We start from the raw sequence: 10,360 nt of genomic DNA, 5'->3' as shown, positions 1-10,360 counted from the left end.
AAATATATATATATATATATATATATATATATATATAATGTGTGTGTGTATGTGTTACGATATAACGAGGTCATATTCAGAAACCGAAACCAAATAGCGTTGAAACAGGAAGTGAAGTAACAAAAGAGAATGACAAAATAACGATCCACATAACAGAACAGAAACCTGACAATAAGATTGTTAGGCTATTGTTAGCCTATATGTATAACAGTTCGTTCTGATCCTCGAATCCGACTGGACAAGAGACTTTCTATTGATATTTCCACCTGTGCAGTCTAGACGGGCTGTCAGTCAGTGCAGTTACATTGTTGCGCAATAAGGTGGTGGAAAGGGACTGTCTTTGAGTGAGTCTTTAAACCGTTTATTTAACTACACGTTCAAAAACGCTGTTCATTCAAAGAGAGACAAAATGAAAAACGCTGTTGAAATCATTTTTACTTTGAGCGCCACATTAGAAGTCTAACTGATTTTTAGCCTTATAATCCTCTGAACGCGCACACTAGACGATTCGACCAGACCGCAAGACCACACACTTGTCGATTGTAGGAACGATTTCACAGTGACATGAGATCTCATGGAGACTCCCGAGATCAAACGTGACTACAGCAGAAAAACAAATGGAAGACAATCGATGTTGTCAGCTGGCTCTCCCGGCGCGCGTTCTGTTTCACAGTGAAAAACAAAGTATAAAAAGAATATGGGTGATGTATTCTGCTTTCGTGGCATTTTTGTGGCTGCCAAGTTTCAGCTATAGAAGAATGCAACATCGGAGCAGTTAAATAATCGTAATGACACCACACAATAGAGGATTTTTTGGACAAAAAAAATCGCTTTCGACCAGCCCTGATCGTTCGGGGGTCAAACCGGGCTTAAAATCGTCCGTGTCTGCAACGATGGCCTCGTGGGCAGCACGCTGACATGTAGTGCCGTAGTGCTTTGGGCGTCCCGAGTTCAAGTCCCGGCTCGCAGACCTTTCCCGATCCCATCCCCCCCCCTCTCTCACCAACTTCGCTTCCTGTCGACCTACTGTCTAAACAAAGGCATAAAATGCCAAAAATATAACAAAAAAAAAAAAAAAAACCGCCTTGATCCTCTAGTGTTTGGCAAGCTTACGTTTGGGGTCATTGAGATTTTTTTATATTGTTTTTTAATAAGAAGTATTTTACGCTGACCAAGACTGCATTTATTTCAACAAAATGACAGTAAAAGCAGTGATATCTTGAAATGTAAATGTACTATTTTAAATAACAGTTTTCCGTTTAGATATCTTCTAAAATGTAATTTGTTCCTGTGATGGCAAAGCTTAATTTTCACTCACATGTTCTTTCAGAAATCATTAGAATATGCCTATTTAGTGCTCAGATAACTTTTCAGATGATAATAATTTCTTATTATCATCAATGTTGTGCTGAATATTTTTAGGATTCTTTGATGAATAGAAAGTTCAAAAGTAAGAAGTTAAAATAGAAATCTTTTTTAATATTATCAATGTCTTTACTGTTATTTTTAATTAATTTAATGCATCCTTGCTGAATAAAAGTCATTTCTTGAAAAAAAAATACCTTGCGCACCCCAAACTTTTGAACGGTGTGTGAACAATACATCATAACTTGGAGTGAATTAAAAAAATCATAAAGTTGTAGTTTTGCTTTATTTGAATAAAATGAAGTCATTTTCTGAGATTTGCTGTTTTAGTACTTTATAATTTGATTTACTTTTACTATTTATTTGTTTGTAACATGGGAAGTAAAATCTGTTGTGGACATGCATGTTCAAATGTAAGATATATTTACATGGTTGTTGCTGAATTCACAGCAGTCTTCTTTTTTTGCTGGACTTTTATTTTTGTGATGTCATTTATTTTAGAAAATGTTAAATATATATTTCTCCTAATTTTTCCCCATAGAAATTAATTTGTAATTAACTATGGTGACCAAGTTTGTTTCACCCACGATGAGCATTCTTTGCTGGCTGTATCCATATACAGTGTGGAACACGGTTTGACTCTTTGAATTAAGGTTTGCCTAAATATATGGATGGTTTTTGTTGGTAATAGAAATACATTTTGTATTTCAGTTTTGAGTACCAGCCTCTGATTAGGATCTCAAATGACCCGTTAGAATGATAATGGAGTCTGCCAGGGGCTCCCCTACGGAGTTAATCACAGACCGCTGTTAATTACAGCAGATGCATTAGTTCTGCGGCAGCCTATGCAGGATTTCTTAGGACAGTATTGCATTATGATTGGCTGCTTCCAGGATAGGTATCTTTTGATGATCATGTAGTGCTGCAAGTTCAGTAAGGAAAACAGCCATAAATATTAATTTTGAAATTTAAAGGGGTCATATGATGTTGCTAAAAAGAATATTATTTTGTGTATTTGGTGTAATGAAATGTTTATGCTGTTTAAGGTTAAAAAAACACACAATTTTCCACATACTGTACATTATTGTTTCTCCTCTATGCCCCGCCTTTCTGAAACGCGTCGATTTTTACAAAGCTCATCGGTCTGAAAAGCGAGGTGTGCTGTGATTGGCCAGCTATCCAGTGCGTTGTGATTGGCCGAATACCTCAAGCGTGTGACGGAAATGTTACGCCCCTTACCATACTGTGATGCCCTGTCTGGCATCTGGGATTGTTCTGTGCTGGACTCCGCTTCATCCGCGGTGAAAGCCGATCCGGTGCACAGTGACGTAGACGTGAGGGCGTGTTAGAACGAGCCATTTTAGGTAGGCGTGGTTGACTCTTAACTTTTATAAAGAATATCTCTTTGGATTTGAGACTTTAGTCTTTGCAACTTTACAGATCTTCTTTATGCACCAAGAGCTTGTAACACTTCAAAGAGAAAGGAAAAATTGAAATCGTATCATATGACCCCTTTAACAGTCGCAGTTTAATACTGTATAAAATTACTATTATATTATTTTTGCTTGATTTTAATTCGATTTTAGTGTAAAATATTGCAATAATATTTTTTATTTTTTAATCAATTAATTTTTTTACATGTATTATTATTTTTTTTGTAATTATTATATTTTTATTTAGCAATAATAATCACAATACTTATTTTTATTTTATTATATTCATTTTATTTAACTGGATAGTTTTTAGTAATTATTATATTTTTATTTAGTAATAATAATCACAAAAAAAATTACAAACAAGCACAGCAAACCTGGATTTTTTTTTTAAATCACATTTTAAATGATAATCACAGTTTTTATGATCACAAAACTTTTTTTTTTCTCAAGCTATTCAGCCTTACAATCTTGTCAGTCTGTCTTTTGAAGATTTCTCCTAAGACATGCACAGCATATCTTTGTCCTGACACATGACATTGTGCAAACAGATCGGAATGTACCATCTTTTTTTGCAGCTGCGAAGGTGCTGAGTGACTGTAAATAGTTTTATTTCAAAGTTTTAAACAGAGCTTGATTTCATTGCGTCCTTAAGCTCCAGCAGAGCTTCCCCGACCCCACTGTGTAAAGCTACTGCTGAGAGTTTGATGATATGTTTCAAGCCAGCGTGTAATGTTCTGTCCCAGACGCAGCCAAGTGCTGGACAGGGAGATTATAGTCTGGCTCGTGCTGACACTGACAGCCGTGGGACGCGGCCTTCCTTCCCTCGGTGCAGAGCTGAAATCACTCTGTCTGGATAATCGCTGTTCATTTTACGCCTGTCATCAGCTGTCGTGCCCTCCTCCTCCTGCTTCTGCCAGCTGAAGATGCCCAGGTGGCACGCTGCCCGTCTTAAATATGAAGGTAGGACACAAGCATGCAGGCGTCCGTCTCACAGCTGGACTCTCGGCACATAGGGCACATCACAGCGGGCAACATCTTAAATAACAATGGCTCTCTCATCAAGAGGCGCAGGCGGCTCGTTTAAATGTAATATTCACAACTGATTATAGAGATTTTTCAGGGGCAGCTGCTGTGTTTTTAAAAAAGGGATAGTTCAGCTAAAAGTGAAAATTGTCATCACTTACTCAAACATCTATGGCTTTATTCAGGATTTCTTAATTTGCCATTCCACAAATAAGGCCTAAAAAGTTCCTAAATCAGAGAAGAAAGTTATAAGTTCATAAAGTCATGACATCAGTGACGGCGCTACACCGGGGCTAGGGGGGGCTATAGCCCCGTCAGAATTTTGAATAGACCCGGTTTAGTCCCGGTTTACTCTGACGTCATCAATATCATTTATTTTCTTAGCACCCCCACTTATTGGTCTAGCCCCCCCTTAGCACCGGTAGAGAAAAAATTCTGGCACCGTGCCTGCATGACATTAAATGTTGCATACAAAATGAAAATCTTCCTCATAAAAAAAAATGAATATGTTCCTCAGTATGTTTTGTTTTGATTAATTGCACAGTAGGGCTGTGCAATTAATCGAAAAACGATTTCGATTTCGGCCTCCCAATGATTATGAAAATAATCGAGATAAAATTATTATTGCGCCCCATTCCACCCCCTTTCCAGTGGTGCGCTTTCGTTCCTCCATAAAAGCCCAATTTCACGGGCAAATCAATAAAATCATGTAACGTGACTTGCAAAATGGGATGTGCTTGATTTATTGAAGTGTATTAGATTTATTCATGTTTTTAAAAGTGCTTAAGAAAACTTGTGCTTCCTCAGGAGGGATATATGTGCCTGCGCTCAGAGACGGAACACAACATGGACATGTAAAGTCTTTAGGTCAAACTGCGCGCCTAAATGGTCAAATACTAGGGGTGTCGAAATGAATAATTTCTTCGATGCAGACAAGGACGATTCGGTATCGGTTCAGTAATAGACCATAACCGATTATAACGTACTGCCGCTTTTCTGGCGTCATTTGTCGCATACGTGCTTTGTCGCGGTAGCATACATTAGGCGCGTTCGGCTTGAAGCGCCGCTGCGCAGAATGATCAGTATATGACATCAAGTATCGCGAGAGCGATAAGAGAGCAGACGGATCATTATGCTTTCATGGCTGATGTCATACACTCATTCGAACGCGCCTAATGGCGGAGGGAGGCGAGACACGAGCGCGAGTAATTAAAAATGCTCCAATTACTTTAAACATCTGGCCACATTTCGGCTTTTATGAACAACCTGAGCACGACCTGGAGAAGACACACGCTGTGTGTAAATCATGTCACGTACAATGAAATATGTAGGGGGTAGGGATGGGCAAACGAAGCCTCGTGAAGCACTGAGGCTTTCCTCTGACTGTTTCGGGAAAAGATTCAAAGCTTCGAGTGTCTCGAAAACACCGCCATCTGGTGGTTAATAAAAAATATAGCCGCCAAAAGCCTGTGAAAGACGCTCCGTAGGACGAGGCATCTACCACATATTCCACAGATCGATTCAATAAAAGCCTAACAGTGTGTGTGTTTGTGTTTGTAATGTACACATATGAATTGCATATGACAAATATTGAATTTTTCTGAAATAATTTGTATTCTTCATATTACTTGTATGTCTCGGTATCTAAAATGTAACTGAATAAGTCCGAATTAAAACATATTCGTAAGATCTGGGGGATCAAACATTTCGACACGCAAAGTGAATCGCGCACGTGACTGGACAGAAAGAAGCTTCGTTTGTCATTGGTCATGTGATTTCTATGACAATTAACAACACAACACAAGCTTCGATTCGAGGCTTCATCTGGCACGCCCATTTATTCTTGACACAAGCTCCGATGCCTCGGTTCAAATGTCACATCACTAGCAGAGGGTAATACCACTAACTTAAGAAACCAGGTCAGGTACAGGTCATATATCTGACTGCTTGTATTTATTGACAAAATTTTATAAATGTGAAGTAAAATTGAAAATTGAGGATTTTGTGCATCGTCAATGCATTGTGATGCATCGTGATATCGAATTGAACCGAATCGATGACATGATAATCGTAACTGAAACGAACCGTGAGACCAGTGTAGGTTCACACTCCTATCAAATACACGCAATAAATTTGTCAAAATGCGGCGCTTAGTGATTATTCACGTAAACCTTCATCAGTCATGTAATAAATGAACATAAACAGTTGAGAATGAAAATACATGTGTAACGGTAAATTGGATCCGTGCTGCTCTTAAAGTGACAGCGGGCTAATATTCATGCTGCCAACTGTGTGCTTTATATTAATCAAACAACAAAAGACAAATTCAAAACCACACACTGCTCTTGAGTGAAGGATTTTTGTAGCTTTAATAAGAAAGAAAGAAAGTTTAATTCTTACCCAGACTATGCTGGTAGGTGACTAATATCAGTTACCCTAATACTCTGCTGTGGTATTGAGAATTGTGAAATTTCTCTGGTCTCTGAAATGTAGATGTCATGGCAACCTTATTTACAGAAAATATATATTTAATATATAGCACTGTCTTTAAATAAATCACTCATATAAAGTTTTGGTCATATGGCCCACTCATAATCGTGTTAAATAATCGTGATTATATTCCGGCTGCGACTGTGTGCTTAATATTAATCAAACAACAAAAGACAAATTCAAAACCACACACTGCTCTTGAGTGAAGGATTTTTGTAGCTTTAATAAGAAAGAAAGAAAGTTTAATTCTTACCCAGACTATGCTGGTAGGTGACTAATATCAGTTACCCTAATACTCTGCTGTGGTATTGAGAATTGTGAAATTTCTCTGGTCTCTGAAATGTAGATGTCATGGCAACCTTATTTACAGAAAATATATATTTAATATATAGCACTGTCTTTAAATAAATCACTCATATAAAGTTTTGGTCATATGGCCCACTCATAATCGTGTTAAATAATCGTGATTACAATATTGACCAGAATAATCGTGATTATGATTTTTGCCATAATCGAGCAGCCCTATTTTCCAATACAAATGTCTAAACATGCTTAAATCACGGTACACTTACTTGAGATACAGATTGAACATGTGAAGTCTTTCTGAGAAACTGAACAAAATTAAGTGAGTTTATTCCTTTAAAAAAATACATCTGTTAGTGGGTGTGAAAACTTGTTTTTTTTATTGAATTAAGTTGATTTGTCTGAGCCAATTGGTATATATTTGTTCTTGTTTCAATCATAAACATTTAATTTTGATAAAATTTTCTCATAAAATAGGACTTCTTGTTTTATGTCATTTTGCTTCAAGTAAATGCAAACTGACTGGAAAACGAAAAAAAAAAAAAATGCTCAAGAAGAACACTTTTTTTGCAGTTTAATCAGAAGGTACAGTAAAAGTTATTTCCAGGGGTATTCAATTTTATTTTTATTTTATTTTTATTAAAATGGAGATAAAATGGACTTGTTGGACGTTGTATTTCCAAACTGCCATTGCTAATACAAAACATTTACATTTAGAGACCATATTGACATTGTGTTCCTTTGGATTTATTCCTTACATTTTATTTTCTTGGTCTTATAAAAGGGCTTAAAAAGTCTTAAATTAAACATTAAATGTGCAGAAACCCTGTTTATTTCTCCTGTGAACACATTTGAAAAATGTCTGTGTTTTTGTTTTGTCTATTCAATGAAATCGGGTCCAAACAATAAAATAAACAACAAAAAACAAAGTCATACAGGTTTGAAACAACATGAGGGTGAGCAAATTCTGACAATGTTCATTTTTTGGTGAACTGTTCTTTTGATAATGAAGGCAAAAATGTGTCAGTCCCCTTCAGTGAATGGTTAAAGAGCCGAAGTGCTCAAAGCCATCTGTTGGGTGGTGGCCTGAAGCTGTCCTTGAAATGTGACTTCTGTGGGTTTAACTGTCCCATCTTGATAGTGATGTGTGTGATATTTCCTTTGACAGCTGTCGGAAGTAATGACGTAAATAGGAATGTGATTTTGCATGAAGCTGCTCGGTGGCATTCCATAGTGTCAGCACAGGAAGTGTTTTTAGGAAAGATCTACGAAACAGTTTTTTTTCCACATTTTTTGGAAATGTATGTTTTTTTTTTTTTTTTTAGCAAAATAATACTTGACAATTCCCTCTTTCTTGTCTACTCTATACTGTCCTACCGGGAAGAGAAAAGGGCCTTAAGTTGAATTTATTCACTTGTGGCATTTACAGGAAGGCCGGAAAAAAGAAAGTCAGCTTCTCAGCCTGGCTTGTTTGTTGGGTACAAAGGTATGTGAGATAGGAATACGATCAATACCTTCATTAGCACAAAGCACAAAAGAGGCCTCTGAACAGCACTTGTGAGTAGATCTTTTACAGCTAGATGGGACTTTTACAGCTTCAGCACACATTGTTGGCTGTCACTTCTGTGCAGCACTGGATGTAAATGGGTCATTCTACAAACAGCTGCCATTCGTGCACGTAAAAAAAAAAAAAGTTCTTTAACAGAAAAATGTTAAAGAATAAAACCTGTACTCCAACTCCAAACACACACACTACCGGTCAAAAGTTTGGGATCAGAACGATTTTTAATGTCTTTTACAGGAGTTTTTTATGCTCATCAAGGCTGCATTTATTTGATCGAAAATACATGAAAAAATGTAATATTGTGAAATTTTATTATGCTGTAAAATAAAGTCTTACTGATCCCAAACTTTTGAACGGCAGTGTATATATATATATATATAATATGTAAAATATTACAAAAATGTCTTAACCACATGCTAAAAGTTGAAGTAGTTTTTTCCTGTGTAATAATATACATATTTTCTACACATCAGCAAAGTTCCAGTAACTAATTTTATTTTATTTTTGCATATTTTGTATATTTAAATTGATTAAATTTGCATGAAATGGTATAATACAATTTATTTACACTTACACTTGCACGAATATGTTAAATATTACAGAAATTGCTTTAAAAATGACCTATTCAAACTGTAAAAGGCACCTTTTTCATAGAAGGAGCCAAATGTCATCCATCCAGTACTAAAAGTAATGACTGCGTCTCACAGTTTCAAGATGAAAAAGCCACAGATAAAGTTTTGGACACTTAATATACTTAATCATACACAGACATAATCATACAAAGTATGAACACACACACACACACACAGAAACTCTGTACTGCATTCTTAAATGTAAATTTGACACACTTTTTCTATTCTTGACTGTTTTTTTCATCCATCAAGCAGATTACTCAGAGCAATTGAAATTTTTGGTGCAGTAATATTTTAAGCTAAAGCTTTCGCCGTCTTGTGGATTTTAAGCATGATGTTTTGAAATATGGCATTGTGCCAGTAGTCACAGCCCACTGAGAGCCAACAGATGCTTCCTATCTTCCCTTTATTCCCTCTGCTCCTCCACCCTTATTTTCTTGGAGTAATCTTTCCCTCACCATCGGCCCCATATGGCCTTGTGCCCTTTGGCCCAGTGGGCACGACATGGCATGTTCCACCCACACCAATGCAGGATCCTTAGGAAGCCAGTAGTGTCGGATAGTCTGACAACTGTTGGACAAAGAGTCATTTTCTTTTCCTGTTGTGGAAGCATAATTGGAATTACAGACTGGGCATTGGGGAGATTTCCTGGTGATACTTTTCCTCAAAGTGTCACAATAGAATATCAAGAATGCTTTTCAAAGTTACTTTCAAAGGCATTTGGAAAGGGAGTTTGGCTCATGTGAACAAGACCTAAATTGATTTGTATGGTATTTAATGAAATGATAAGCGTTTACGGTCACATCTCAATCACACCTCAGCATGGGGCTTAACATAATTGAGGTGTTTCAAGATGAGCAACATTCTTGGGATCTGACATAGGACGAGCCCCTTACATTCATAGTTAAAAGATTAGTTCATTCAAAAATGAATTTGATCCATTAAACTTTTTAATCTGATTAATCACATCCTTTTTCTGTGATTAATCGTGATTAATCGCACACTTTGTGAAATTAAGCATAGACCAGTTATCTTGTTTCAAATGTTTATTTTGTCATCATTTGCTATATCCAGTAAAGTAAACCAAAAGATTGAAGGGTGATTCTCAAAAATCTATATTTTCTGGAAGCTTTTTTCAAGATAAATTTAGATGTCTTTCCAAAAAAGGACACATAGAAACTCCAAAAGGACACCAAAGAACCAAATTATATACGGAGCCCATATAAGCACATATGAAAGAAAAAAAAATCAGAATTTTATAGTATGTGTACAGTAGGGATGGGCGATATGGGCTTTAAAATATATCACGATAATTTCTGATATTTATTGGCTCAGACCGATTTTTGTCGCACTGTACAGCCCTATCCAAACCTGTTCCAGATTGTAGAAGGAGCTGCTCAATTTCTCGTCCGCCTTCCTTCACGTCACTCCACACAGTCGCACACAGAAATGTGTCAACAACTAGACTTTATCATTATTATCGTGGGAAGACGAATTCTTATCGTGTGGAGAATTTTTACCGGTATATCGCAAACGATAAGATATCG

The 10,360-nt window shown here is 36.7% G+C and overlaps 1 protein-coding gene across 1 annotated transcript in view; it reads left to right on the top strand.

The window, feature by feature from the left end:
- oxsr1b (oxidative stress responsive kinase 1b) overlaps positions 1–10,360 on the top strand; it is a 73,168-nt gene that overhangs the window by 34,065 nt on the left and 28,743 nt on the right. The gene's annotated exons all lie outside the window — the stretch shown is intronic.

This window comes from Sinocyclocheilus anshuiensis, unplaced genomic scaffold (genome assembly GCF_001515605.1).
Source record: "Sinocyclocheilus anshuiensis isolate Anshui unplaced genomic scaffold, SAMN03320099.WGS_v1.1 scaffold1507, whole genome shotgun sequence".
Classification (NCBI taxonomy): domain Eukaryota; kingdom Metazoa; phylum Chordata; class Actinopteri; order Cypriniformes; family Cyprinidae; genus Sinocyclocheilus; species Sinocyclocheilus anshuiensis.
This window is presented reverse-complemented; position numbering and strand designations above follow the sequence as displayed.